This window comes from Taudactylus pleione, unplaced genomic scaffold, assembly GCF_031769625.1.
Source record: "Taudactylus pleione unplaced genomic scaffold, aTauple2 ptg000790l, whole genome shotgun sequence".
NCBI classification, from domain to species: Eukaryota; Metazoa; Chordata; class Amphibia; order Anura; family Myobatrachidae; genus Taudactylus; species Taudactylus pleione.
Window position 1 is genome coordinate 993,173 of NW_028285192.1, and position 14,133 is coordinate 1,007,305.

Here is a 14,133-nt window from a genome sequence, read left to right on the forward strand (position 1 = left end):
TGAAAAAAAAAAAAGTTTTCTTTTGCTTCTGATATCCACCAGGGGGCAGTGCAGTCTCACTTTAAACTACACAGCAGCCAGTGTGCTTGGCTCAGAACTGAAATTGCTTTATATCTGTACAATTCCTCTCACGTCTGACAAACTACTGAAAAGCGCAGTGTTTTTCTGCATTGAAAAAACAGGGAGGATTGTAGCTGCTGGGAGGGACAGTGCAAGGTATTAGCATGCATATAGATGTTTTGCTGCATTCAGCCTGCTTAATGAATATGTTAACACATAACATGTACACTTGACAATAAATATGTTTACAAGAAACATGTGTAAGCCAATTACATCTTTATTTTGTTTGCTGCACTCATGTATATAAAAAATGTGTATGTTTAACTATTGCATCTTAGGTTACAAGGATTTCATTAGAAAACAAACAAACAAAACATTGAAGTGATTTCCGCAGGACGTAATCTCCAGTTCACATCAAATCTCTATTTTGCAGCACTCCCGAGATGTAAAGAAAATGATGCATTTTAGGAACACAGAAGCACTATACCAGGGATGGGGAACCTCAGGCCCGGAGGCATTTGGTCTGGCCCTCAGAGTTCTTTTCTGCTAGCCTCATCTGGCTAGCAGGGTGCCTAGAATGGCACACTGCAGCTAGAATCTATGCAGCATTGCTGTCTGCAGCATCCTTAGGACACTTCAGACAGTCACACCGCTGCCCTTACATCTTCAGGATGCTCCGGGCAGTGCTGTAATCACAAGCGATTGTGGCCCCGCCCTATGTAATGTCACATGCAGGGGGCGTGGCTTGCACCAGGCCCGCAAACAATGTTATATATATCAAAATGGCCCTCGGCAGCAAAAAGGTTCCTCACCCCAGCACTATACAAACATTATTGCATGTTACAATGGCTCCAGAACAAACAGGTGTGTTTAGAGATGTTTGGTTCCAGAATGTTTGAGGACAGACCACAGAAGGCTTACTAGATCACTTTGACATGGTTATTACATTTGATAATTGGGTGGAGTGGAGATGCTCTATTATAGAATAACTCAACTGATTTCCCAGAGCGTCCTGGAGACTCCCGAATTTCAGGAAGGGACAGGAGACCAGCCCTCGAGATACTTCTCACTTCCCCAGGGAAGAGGGCAGTCCGGGACCTATGACTTGCAAATTGTGGCACTACGCTTAGAGCTCTGATCACTTGGGCGTATCCTCGGGTATTCTTGCAGAGTGTAAATTTAGAAAGTCATAAAGAAGTATGTATTACAGCATTGCAATGATGGTCAACTGTAGGCACATTATTCTGTGTACAATTTTTAAAAAATGGCCATACCTTTGGACTGGATATCAGCTTACTGTATTTGAAAGTGTATGGGGAGATTTGAGAGGATGTCGGGGGAAGAAAGCATATGACTGGGCCTCAGCAGAGGCTAATAATTCAGAGGACACCTTCATCCCAAAACATCACAATACACCGGTTAAAGCTCCTTGTTCCAAGAGATTAGGAATATGTATACAGCATGCACATGTGTGGAGTTTAGTCACTGGATGTGTAATGTCAATTGTAGACAATGTGCTGTTCCTGGACGGCACATCGCTAACACCTGTATCGCAAATTTCCTGCCCCACTCTAGAGAGGTGCGAGGGAAAACGCAGTAACTGGCTGATATGTGCTTGGCAGCATACAAATGAATTCCCCCAAAGACAGAGGTTCCCAAATGCGGTCCTCAAGGTTCCCCAGCAGTTCAGGTTTTTCAGATATCCATGGTTGAGCACAAGTGGTTAAAACAAATTGACTGAGGTACTAATTAAGTCACCTGTGCTCAACCATGGATAGCTCTAAAACCTGAACTGTTGGGGAGCCTTGAGGACTGTGTTTGGGGACCTCTGCCCTAAGAGGTAGATTTACTACCACTTCTAAAAAAGAACACTGGAGGTGTCGCCCCACAACAACCAATCAGGTACATTCTAGAAAGGATTGGCTGCAATGGGAAACTCCTTCACGTCTCCTTTTAAGTACATCTACAACAGGGATGGGGAACCTTTTCTCTGCCAAGTTCCCCCCCGCAGCCTCTTCCAACGTCGCAGGTAGGCCCTCCGTGAGGCCCACCATATACCCCCTCCCTAGACCGCCAGGGTTGTCGGGCACTAGGCCCGTGGAGCATTGTCGGGCACTAGGCCCGTGGGCAATTAGTCGGGCACAAGGCCCGGGGCACAGTAGCGGGCATTAGGCCCCATAAAAAGATTTTCCCCATAATCAGGTATAAGTGGCCTGGGTACTAGGCCCAGGTCACCACTCAATAAAGTAGGCTGGCACCAGGCCCGTGACCATAAATCAGGCCTAGGCCTGTACCCATACAGGAGGGCACTAGGCCCTATATATGAGCCCCACCGATAGGCAGGCAAATAGGCCTGAGCCCCATAATAAGTGGTCTGGGCATTAGGCCCAGATCACTACCAGAGCCCACCGTTTGGCAGGCACCTAGGCCTGAGCCGCAGGTAAGACCCTGGGCGCTAGGCCCAGGGCCCTGAGCCCATTAGCTGCAGCACTAACAGAGGCGGATGAGAGGTGTGAGCAGTGGTGGAGAGCTGTACGGCTTCCACCCATGAGGTAGTGGTTTCGCCAGTCACCGAGAAGAGGAGCTGGCCAGCTCTGGATAGGTAGGTAGCAGACATTTAAAGAGACAGTACTGTGTTTGACTCTTGTATATTTAGTCTGTGATTGGTGTTCCGTGCAGGGCAAATGTTTAGTTGTTGTTATATCTGTCGCACTACACACACTGTAGGTTGAGGGTGTGTTGTGTATCTCCTTACAGGGACCTGTAGGCGAGTGAGCGGTCGAAGAGCAAGTGTGGACACGGTGAGGGATATCTGTGTGTACTGTCTCTCTTTGTTTGTTTGTCACTATCTATCTCTCCTTCCTTCTGGGCGGACGGTGAACCTTGCAACCCGGTGCAAGGACGGATCTTCACCTGGTGCGTAAGTACCGATAGGTGAAAATTCGGGATCTGAGGCCAAAAGTGCCAATGATGATCTTCACTTAAAACCTGAATTTATCCCCCGGTTCGGTAGGGCGCATCGGTCGACGTGAGGAAGGACGGTACTCACCTCGTCTCCTTCCCCCTAGGTCATCGTGTCCGTGTTCTATTTGGAGGTTCCAGGACCGTCTGCTCAACACACGGCCTGAAGGTGAGAGGGTGCGACGCAAAGTAAGTAACAGACGCACACCTGTACGGCAGCAGGCATTGCACCGCACCCATCCCTCACACCCCGAATAGGAGACAGCACTGCAGTGGCACGCAAAGCAGGTAAGTTCAAATGCACTGCCAGCATGCAGTGCTGTGCCTTTAAAAGAGGAGGGAGGGGGCTTGATACACAGAAGGGGCCTGGCTGTACACTCATGAGATGGGGGCCTGGCTGGACACTCATGAGATTGGGCCTGGCTGGACACTCATGAAAGGGGTTCCTGGCTAGACACATAGACAGGGGCTGGATGGACACACAGACGGGCTGGCTGGACACACAGAAGGGGACTGGCTGGACACACAGAAGAGGGCTGACTGGACACACAGATGGGGCTGGCTGGACACAGATGGGGGCTGGCTGGATACACATGAAAGGGAGGCCTGGCTGGACAGACATGAAAGGGAGGCCTGGCTGGACACTCATGAAAGGGAGGCCTGGCTGGAAACTCATGAAAGGGGTTCCTGGCTAGACACATAGACAGGGGCTGGATGGACACACAGACAGGGCCTGGCTGGACACACAGACAGGGGGCTGGCTGGACACAGATGGGGGCTGGCTGGACACAGACGGGGGCTGGCTGGATACACATGAAAGGGGGCTGGCTGGACACACATAAGGGGGCTGGCTGGACACACAGATGGGAGCTGGCTGGACACACAGACAGGGGCTGGCTGGACTCACATAAGGGGGCTGGCTGGACACACAGATGGGGGATGGCTGGACACACAGACAGGGGCTGGCTGGACACAGGCGGGGCTGGCTGGATACACATAAAAGGGGGGGCTGGCTGGACACACAAGGGGGCGGGCTGGACACATAAGGGGGCTGGATGGACACACATAAGGGGGGCTGACTGGACACATTAGGGGGGTTGGTAGTACACACATTAGGGGGCCTGGCTGGATGCAGAGAAATGGGGTTTGGCAGGTTGCACATATAGTAGGGGCTGGCTTAAATCAGAAGATGGCAGGCTTGATATTTTTTGGGCAATTTTTTTTTGTGTAGGAATAAGGTAGCGGGGGAGGGCCTGCCGATTTTGTCAGTCCTGGGCCCCACAATTTCTGATGGCAGCCCTGGTGATTTGTCATTAGATTTGCATTTGATTTTGCCTTTGTAGATTTACTAAAGGCAAAACCGAATGTCAAATCCAACATAAAACCAAATCCCACCCAATATCGAACATCGGCAAAACATCTGTATCTTTTACATAGACCAACATACAAATCCCACATCTACTAATATTTGATTTGAAAAAGAACACTAAATCGAACTTCAAATCCCCAAAATAGTAGACCTGCTTCAACATAAAATCAACTGCAAAATCAAACTTTGATAAATATACAGCGCCCCTATATCTCCCTCCCTGTCCCTCCCTCTCTGTCTCCCTCCCTCTATCTATGTTTCACTCTCCCGCTCCCTCCGTCAGGGTACATCTATGGAAAGGGATCTTGCTATAACCCTGCAGCAAAAGGACACGGGCACCTCCTCGATTCGTTAGGCTCCGCCCCCACGAAGTTATGACCCGATTCACAGGGATATGGGGGTGGGGCTTTACATATTGGCTCTGACCCCAATGTGGCCAGTGGAGAGGAGGTATCGGTGGGGGGGGGGGTTATGCGCTAGTGTAAAGCTGGCTCCTCACCCCCCACTAACTGTGCTGCTGCATGCAGTTTGTCGAACAGCCATGACTTCAGAGCCTCTACCCGGGTGCCGCTGGACACTTGTTCTCGGCAGGGCCACATCGATCCTGTGTGTGGGCTCCTCTGTGTGTGGGGGCCCTGGGACGACTACTCCTGTCGCCCCCCCCCCACCTTAATCCAGCCCTGATTGCGGATAATATTATATTGTGGTGACTGGTGAGTGCTTGCAGATAATATATTATGGGGACTGGTGTGTGCTTGCAGATAATATATTATGGGGACTGGTGAGTGTTTGCGGATATTATATTGTGGGGACTGGTGTGTGCTTGCAGATAATATATTGTGGGGACTGTTGTGTGCGCTTGCAGATAATATATTGTAGGGACTGGTGTGTGCTTGCAGATATTATATTGTGGGGACTGGTGTGTGCTTGCAGATAATATATTGAGGGGACTGTTGTGCGCTTGCAGATAATATATGGTAGGGACTGGTGTGCGCTTGCGGATAATATATTGTGGGGACTGGTGTGTGCTTGCGGATAATATATTGTGGGGACTGGTGAGTGGTTGTGGATAATATATTGTGGGGACTGGTGAGTGGTTGTGGATAATATATTGTGGGGACAGGTGTGTGCTTGCGGATAATATATTGTGGGGACTCGTGTGTGCTTGCAGATAATATATTGTGGGGACTGGTGTGCGCTTGCAGATAATATATTGTGGGGACTGGTGTGTGCTTGTGGACAATATATTGTGGGGACTGGTGAGGGCTTGCATATATTATATTGTGTGGACAGGTGTGTGCTTGTGGATAATATATTGTGGGGACTGGTGTGTGCTTGCAGATTATATATTGTGGGGACTGGTGTGCGCTTGCAGATAATATATTGTGGGGACTGGTGTGTGCTTGTGGATAATATATTATGGGGACTGGTGTGTGCTTGCAGATAATATATTGTAGGGACTGGTGTGTGCTTGCAGATAATATATTGTGGGGACTGTTGAGTGCTTGCGGATATTATATTGTGGGGACTGTTGTGTGCTTTCAGATAATATATAGTGAGGACTGGGGTTAATATGGGGTTGAAATTATTTATTTCTTATGTCAGTAAATAAATGCAGCTTTGCAGAAAACTGGAGGCAGCCCAGGGGCTCAGTGATTAGCATTGCTGCCTCACTGCCCTAGGGTCAATAGTTTGAATCCCAAGCAGGACCTTTTTTGTGTGAAGTTTGTGTGTTCTCCCTCCGGGTGCTCTGGGTTCCTCAGACTCTGAAAACTGATGTGCATAACAATTATTCTCTTTATAGCGCTATTTAATGGCATTATATTACTACTACTACTACTACTTATAATAATAATAATAATTAATAAAAAGCTTATAGTGTCAATTGGAGCAGTACCTCAAGGCAACTGTAGATGTCACCATTGTATGCAGTAGCCACTGCTGACCTGCCCTGTACAAAACTTTAGGATCATTTTCCATTGCTTTTGGTGTCGTTTCAGGCAGCCAGAACAGTGTTTAAAAAGTGAAACATTATTTTATTTATTGCAGATTCAATAGAGCAGTGGTTCTCAAACTGGAAAACATGCACTGTTTGGGGTCTTGAGGACCCAGTTTGAGAACCTGTGCAATAGTGGTTCCAGCACAGAAATGTACAGCATACAGAAACAGAAAATAAGCGTATAGTGTACACTGTGGGGTTCAATGCAGAGCAGAGTTGCCCACCCCGGGAGAAGCCTGGGGAGGGGAAGCAGGTGGGCGGAGCTGGGGATGGGATCGGCCGAGTCACATAATTAAGCCCAGCACCCCTCATGGGTATTGCCCGTGACCGCCAGATATTTCCAAGAGGGGGTAAGGCCTAATGACGCGACTCTCATAGAATTGCATAATTAGGTCCTGCCCCCAACACGCGGACCCGCTGATACACGGTAATATTCTCCCCATTCTGCCCACTTCACTAGGAAGTGGGCAGTATGCGAGAGAAGTGCCTACCCTTCAGGGGGTGCGAGGGGTTACCCAAAGAATCGGGAGCCTCCCGCGACTTCCGGGGGGTAGGCAAGTATGATGCAGAGTTGAATACAAGTCATCCATATTTGTGTGCATGGAACTAAGGGCCTCATTCTGAGATGTATGCTGTTCCGATTTCTATGCAGTTGAGCAATTATTGGTGCAATGCGCATGCCGCCAAGCCCCCTGTGCTATGCCTAAAGGGATCGCAGTGTGACTGACAATAAGACATCATTTGGGGGAGGAAACTTTGGAGTGGTCGGCAAAACGCAGCCAGGTCGCTGCCGTTTTGGGGTCGGGTCGTAGCAGGTGTCTCTAATTCCCTACATAAGACAGGGTTGCCGATAGTCTGGCTGCCCCTTCCGGGAGGAAGCAACCAAACCGGAAGGCAGGGGGTGTGGCCATAATAGGGGGCGTGGCCGGACAGGTTTGTGAGCAGCGCAATCAGGTCATTTTGGCCCCGATGCACAATGCAAAGATTACCGCCATTGTGAAGCAAGGGGCGGGGCCAAAATTACATGAATCGCGTCATTGGCTGCGGCGGTTTCTCTTAAAACTGCACGGGAGGGGGGCCAGGAGCACCACCCGATTTTCATCCGAATTGGGAGGGTAGGCAAGTATGATATCAGATGGCACCAGCGTCTCAGTCTAGATGGCCATGCTGCATGACCATAAGGTTGCGCACAAGGGCTATTATCGGAGATCCTGTGTACAGGTTGCGAATGTGTACACAGTGCTGTTTACGTTTACTCTGGTGGGAGTCTCAGTACTGTTAGAGGAGGGATCTCAGTACTGTTAGAGGAAGGATCTCAGTACCATTAGAGGAGGGATCTCAGTACTGTTAAAGGAAGGATCTCAGTCCCGTTAGAGGAAAGATCTCAGTACTGTTAGAGGAGAGATCTCAGTACTGTTAGAGGAGAGATCTCAGTACTGTTAGTGGAGGGATCTCAGTACTGTTAGAGGAGAGATCTCAGTACTGTTAGAGGAGGCATCTCAGTACTGTTAGAGGAGGGATCTCAGTACTGTTAGAGGAGGGATCCCAGTACTGTTAGAGGAGAGATCTCAGTACTGTTAGAGGAGGCATCTCAGTACTGTTAGAGGAGGGATCTCAGTACTGTTAGAAGAGGGATCTCAGTAATGTTAGAGGAAGGATCTCTGTACTGTTAGAGGAGTGATCTCAGTAGTGTTAGAGGAGAGATCTCAGTACTGTTAGAGGAGGGATCTCAGTATCGTTAGAGGAGGCATCTCAGTACTGTTAGAGGAGGGTTCTCAGTACCGTTAGAAGAGGGATCTCAGTAATGTTAGAGGAAAGATCTTAGTACCATTAGAGGAGGGATCTCAGTACTGTTAGAGGAAGGATCTCAGTACCGTTAGAGGAGGGATCTCAGTACTGTTAGAGGAGAGATCTCAGTACGGTTAGAGGAGAGATCTCAGTACTGTTAGAGGAGGGATCTCAGTACTGTTAGAGGAGAGATCTCAGTACTGTTAGAGGAGGCATCTCAGTACTGTTAGAGGAGGCATCTCAGTACCGTTAAGACGGCACCAGCATCTCAGTCTAGACGGCCATGCTGCATGACCATAAGGTTGCACACAAGGGCTATTGTCGGAGATCTTGTGTACAGGTTGCGAATGTGTACACAGTGCTCTTTGCGTTTACTCCAGTGGTCGTCTCAGTACTGTTAGAGGAGGGATCTCAGTACCATTAGAGGAGGGATCTCAGTATACTGTTAGAGGGATCTCAGTAATGTTAGAGGAGGGATCTCAGTACTGTTAGAGGAGGGATCTCAGTACTGTTAGAGGAGGGATCTCAGAACTGTTCGAGTAAAGATCTCAGTACTGTTAGAGGGATCTCAGTACTGTTAGAGGAGGGATCTCAGTACTGTTAGAGGAGGGATCTCAGTACTGTTAGAGGAGGGTCTCAGTACTGTTAAAGGAGGGATCTCAGTACTGTTAAAGGAGGGATCTCAGTACTGTTGGAGGAGGGATCTCAGTACTGTTAGAGGAGGGATCTCAGTACTGCTAGAGGAAGGATCTCAGTACCATTAGAGGAGGGATCTCAGTACTGTAAAAGGAAGGATCTCAGTCCCGTTAGAGGAGGGATCTCAGTACTGTTAGAGGAGAGATATCAGTACTGTGAGAGGAGAGATCTCAGTACTGTGAGAGGAGGGATCTCAGTACTGTTAGAGGAGGGATCTCAGTACCGTTAGAGGACGGATCTCAGTACTGTTAGAGGAGGGATCTCAGTACTGTTAGAGGAAGGATCTCAGTACCATTAGAGGAGGGATCTCAGTACTGTTAAAGGAAGGTTCTCAGTCCCGTTAGAGGAGGGATCTCAGTACTGTTAGCGGAGAGATCTCAGTACTGTTAGAGGAGAGATCTCAGTACTGTTAGAGGAGGGATCTCAGTACTGTTAGAGGAGAGATCTCAGTACTGTTAGAGGAGGCATCTCAGTACTGTTAGAGGAGGGATCTCAGTACTGTTAGAGGAGGGATCTCAGTACTGTTAGAGGAGGCATCTCTGAACCGTTAGAGGAGGCATCTCAGAACCGTTAGAGGAGGGATCTCAGTACCATTAGAAGAGGGATTTCAGTAATGTTAGAGGAAAGATCTCAGTACCATTATAGGAGGGATCTCAGTACTGTTAGAGGAAGGATCTCAGTACCGTTAGAGGAGGGATCTCAGTACTGTTAGAGTAGAGATCTCAGTACGGTTAGAAGAGAGATCTCAGTACTGTTAGAGGAGGGATCTCAGTACTGTTAGAGGAGAGATCTCAGTACTGTTAGCGGAGGCATCTCAGTACTGTTAGAGGAGGGATCTCAGTACCGTTAAGATGGCACCAGTGTCTCAGTCTAGATGGCCATGCTGCATGACCATAAGGTTGTGCACAAGGGCTATTATCGGAGATCTTGTGTACAGGTTGCGAATGTGTACACAGTGCTCTTTGCGTTTACTCCAGTGGGCGTCTCAGTACTGTTAGAGGAGGGATCTCAGTACCATTAGAGGAGGGATCTCAGTACTTTTAGAGGAGGGATCTCAGTACCGTTAGAGGAGGGATCTCAGTACTGTTAGAGTAAGGATCTCAGTACTGTTAGACGAGGGATGTCAGTACTGTTAGAGGAGAGATCTCAGTACTGTTAGAGGAGAGATCTCAGTACTGTTAGAGGAGTCATCTCAGTACTGTTAGAGGAGGGATCTCAGTACTGTTAGAGGAGGGATCTCAGTACTGTTAGAGGAAGGATCTCAGTACTGTTAGAGGAGTGATCTCAGTAGTGTTAGAGGAGAGATCTCAGTACTGTTAGAGGAGGGATCTCAGTATCGTTAGAGGAGGCATCTCAGTACCGTTAGAGGAGGGTTCTCAGTACCGTTAGAAGAGGGATCTCAGTAATGTTAGAGGATAGATCTTAGTACCATTAGAGGAGGGATCTCAGTACTGTTAGAGGAAGGATCTCAGTACCGTTAGAGGAGGGATCTCAGTACTGTTAGAGGAGAGATCTCAGAACGGTTAGAGGAGAGATCTCAGTACTGTTAGAGGAGGGATCTCAGTACTGTTAGAGGAGAGATTTCAGTACTGTTAGAGGAGGCATCTCAGTACTGTTAGAGGAAGCATCTCAGTACCGTTAAGATGGCACCAGCGTCTCAGTCTAGACGGCCATGCTGCATGACCATAAGGTTGCGCACAAGGGCTATTGTCGGAGATCTTGTGTACAGGTTGCGAATGTGTACACAGTGCTCTTTGCGTTTACTCCAGTGGGCGTCTCAGTACTGTTAGAGGAGGGATCTCAGTACCATTAGAGGAGGGATCTCAGTACTTTTAGAGGAGTGATCTCAGTACCGTTAGAGGAAGGATCTCAGTATCATTAGAGGAGGGATCTCAGTACTGTTATAGTAAGGATCTCAGTACCGTTAGAGGAGGGATTTCAGAACTGTTAAAGGAAGGATCTCAGTCCCGTTAGAGGAGGGATCTCAGTACTGTTAGAGGAGAGATATCAGTACTGTGAGAGGAGAGATCTCAGTACTGTTAGAGGAGGGATCTCAGTACTGTTAGAGGAGGGATCTCAGTACCATTAGAGGACGGATCTCAGTACTGTTAGAGGAGGGATCTCAGTACTGCTAGAGGAAGGATCTCAGTACCATTAGAGGAGCGATCTCAGTACTGTAAAAGGAAGGATCTCAGTCCCGTTAGAGGAGGGATCTCAGTACTGTTAGAGGAGAGATATCAGTACTGTGAGAGGAGAGATCTCAGTACTGTGAGAGGAGGGATCTCAGTACTGTTAGAGGAGGGATCTCAGTACCGTTAGAGGACGGATCTGAGTACTGTTAGAGGAAGGATCTCAGTACTGTTAGAGGAAGGATCTCAGTACCATTAGAGGAGGGATCTCAGTACTGTTAAAGGAAGGATCTCAGTCCCGTTAGAGGAGGGATCTCAGTACTGTTAGCGGAGAGATCTCAGTACTGTTAGTGGAGGGATCTCAGTACTGTTAGAGGAGAGATCTCAGTACTGTTAGAGGAGGCATCTCAGTACTGTTAGAGGAGGGATCTCAGTACTGTTAGAGGAGGGATCTCAGTACTGTTAGAGGAAGGATGTCAGTACTATTAGAGGAGGGATCTCGGTACTGTTAGAGGAGAGATCTCAGTACTGTTAGAGGAGGGATCTCAGTACTGTTAGAGGAGGCATCTCAGAACCGTTAGAGGAGGCATCTCAGAACCGTTAGAGGAGGGATCTTAGTACCATTAGAAGAGGGATTTCAGTAATGTTAGAGGAAAGGTCTCAGTACCATTATAGGAGGGATCTCAGTACTGTTAGAGGAGAGATCTCAGTACTGTTGGAGGAGAGATCTCAGTACGGTTAGAAGAGAGATCTCAGTACTGTTAGAGGAGGGATGTCAGTACTGTTAGAGGAGAGATCTCAGTACTGTTAGCGGAGGCATCTCAGTACTGTTAGAGGAGGGATCTCAGTACCGTTAAGATGGCACCAGCGTCTCAGTCTAGATGGCCATGCTGCATGACCATAAGGTTGTGCACATGGGCTATTATCGGAGATCTTGTGTACAGGTTGCGAATTTGTACACAGTGCTCTTTGCGTTTACTCCAGTGGGCGTCTCAGTACTGTTTGAGGAGGGATCTCAGTACCATTAGAGGAGGGATCTCAGTACTTTTAGAGGAGGGATCTCAGTACCGTTAGAGGAGGGATCTCAGTACTGTTAGAGTAAGGATCTCAGTACTGTTAGACGAGGGATGTCAGTACTGTTAGAGGAGAGATCTCAGTACTGTTAGAGGAGAGATCTCAGTACTGTTAGAGGATGGATCTCAGTACTGTTAGAGGAGAGATCTCAATACTGTTAGAGGAGGGATCTCAGTACCGTTAGAAGAGGAATCTCAGTAATGTTAGAGGAAAGATCTCAGTACCATTAGAGGAGGGATCTCAGTACTGTTAGAGGAAGGATCTCAGTACCGTTAGAGGAGGCATCTCAGTACTGTTAGAGGAGAGATCTCAGTACTGTTAGAGGATAGATCTCAGTACTGTTAGAGGAGGGATCTCAGTACTGTTAGAGGAGAGATCTCAGTACTGTTAGATGAGGGATCTCAGTACTGTTAGAGGAGGGATCTCAGTACTGTTAGATGAGAGATCTCAGTACCGTTAGAGGAGGCATCTCAGAACCGTTAGAGGAGGCATCTCAGAACCGTTAGAGGAGGGATCTCAGTACCATTAGAAGAGTGATTTCAGTAATGTTAGAGGAAAGATCTCAGTACCATTATAGGAGGGATCTCAGTACTGTTAGAGGAAGGATCTCAGTACCATTAGAGGAGGGATCTCAGTACTGTTAGAGGAGAGATCTCAGTACGGTTAGAGGAGAGATCTCAGTACTGTTAGAGGAGGGATCTCAGTACTGTTAGAGGAGAGATCTCAGTACTGTTAGAGGAGGCATCTCAGTACTGTTAGAGGAGGGATCTCAGTACCGATAAGATGGCACCAGCGTCTCAGTCTAGATGGCCATGCTGTATGACCATAAGGTTGTGCACAAGGGCTATTATCGGAGATCTTGTGTACAGGTTGCGAATGTGTACACAGTGCTCTTTGCGTTTACTCCAGTGGGCGTTTCAGTACTGTTAGAGGAGGGATCTCAGTACCATTAGAGGAGGGATCTCAGTACTTTTAGAGGACTAATCTCAGTACTGTTAGAGGAAGGATCTCAGTACCGTTAGAGGAGGGATCTCAGTACTGTTAGAGTAAGGATCTCAGTACTATTAGACGAGGGATGTCAGTACTGTTAGAGGAGAGATCTCAGTACTGTTAGAGGAGAGATCTCAGTACTGTCAGAGGAGGGATCTCAGTACTGTTAGAAGAGCGATCTCAGTACTGTTAGAGGAAGGATCTCAGTACTGTTAGAGGAGGGTTCTCTGTACTGTTAGAGGAGGGATCTCAGTACCGTTAGAGGGGAGATCTCAGTACCATTAGAGGAGGCATCTCAGTACCATTAGAGGAGGGATCTCAGTACCGTTAGAAGAGGGATCTCAGTAATGTTAGAGGAAAGATCTCAGTACCATTAGAGGAGGAATCTCAGTACCATTAGAGGAAGGATCTCAGTACCGTTAGAGGAGGCATCTCAGTACTGTTAGAGGAGAGATCTCAGTACTGTTAGAGGATAGATCTCAGTACTGTTAGAGGATAGATCTCAGTACTGTTAGAGGAGAGATCTCAGTACTGTTAGAGGAGGGATCTCAGTACTGTTAGAGGAGGGATCTCAGTGCTGTTAGAGGAGGGATCTCAGTACTTTTATAGGAGGGATCTCAGTACTGTTAGAGGAGGGATCTCAGTACTGTTAGAGGAAGGATCGCAGTACTGTTAGAGGAGGGATCTCAGTACTGTTAGAGGAGAGATCTCAGTACTGTTAGAGGAGAGATCTCAGTACTGTTAAAGGAGGGATCTCAGTACCAATAGAGGAGGCATCTCAGTACCATTAGAGGAGGCATCTCAGTACCATTAGAAGAGGGATCTCAGTAATGTTAGAGGAAAGATCTCAGTAGTGTTAGAGGAGGGATCTCTGTACTGTTAGAGGAGGGATCTCAGTACTGTTAGAGGAGGGATCTCAGTACTGTTAGAGGAAGGATCTCAGTACTGTTAGAGGAGAGATCTCAGTACTGTTAGAGGGGGATCTCAGTACTATTAGAGAGATCTCAGTACTGTTAGAGGAGTCATCTCAGTACTGTTAGAGGAGGGATGTCAGTACTCTTAGAGGA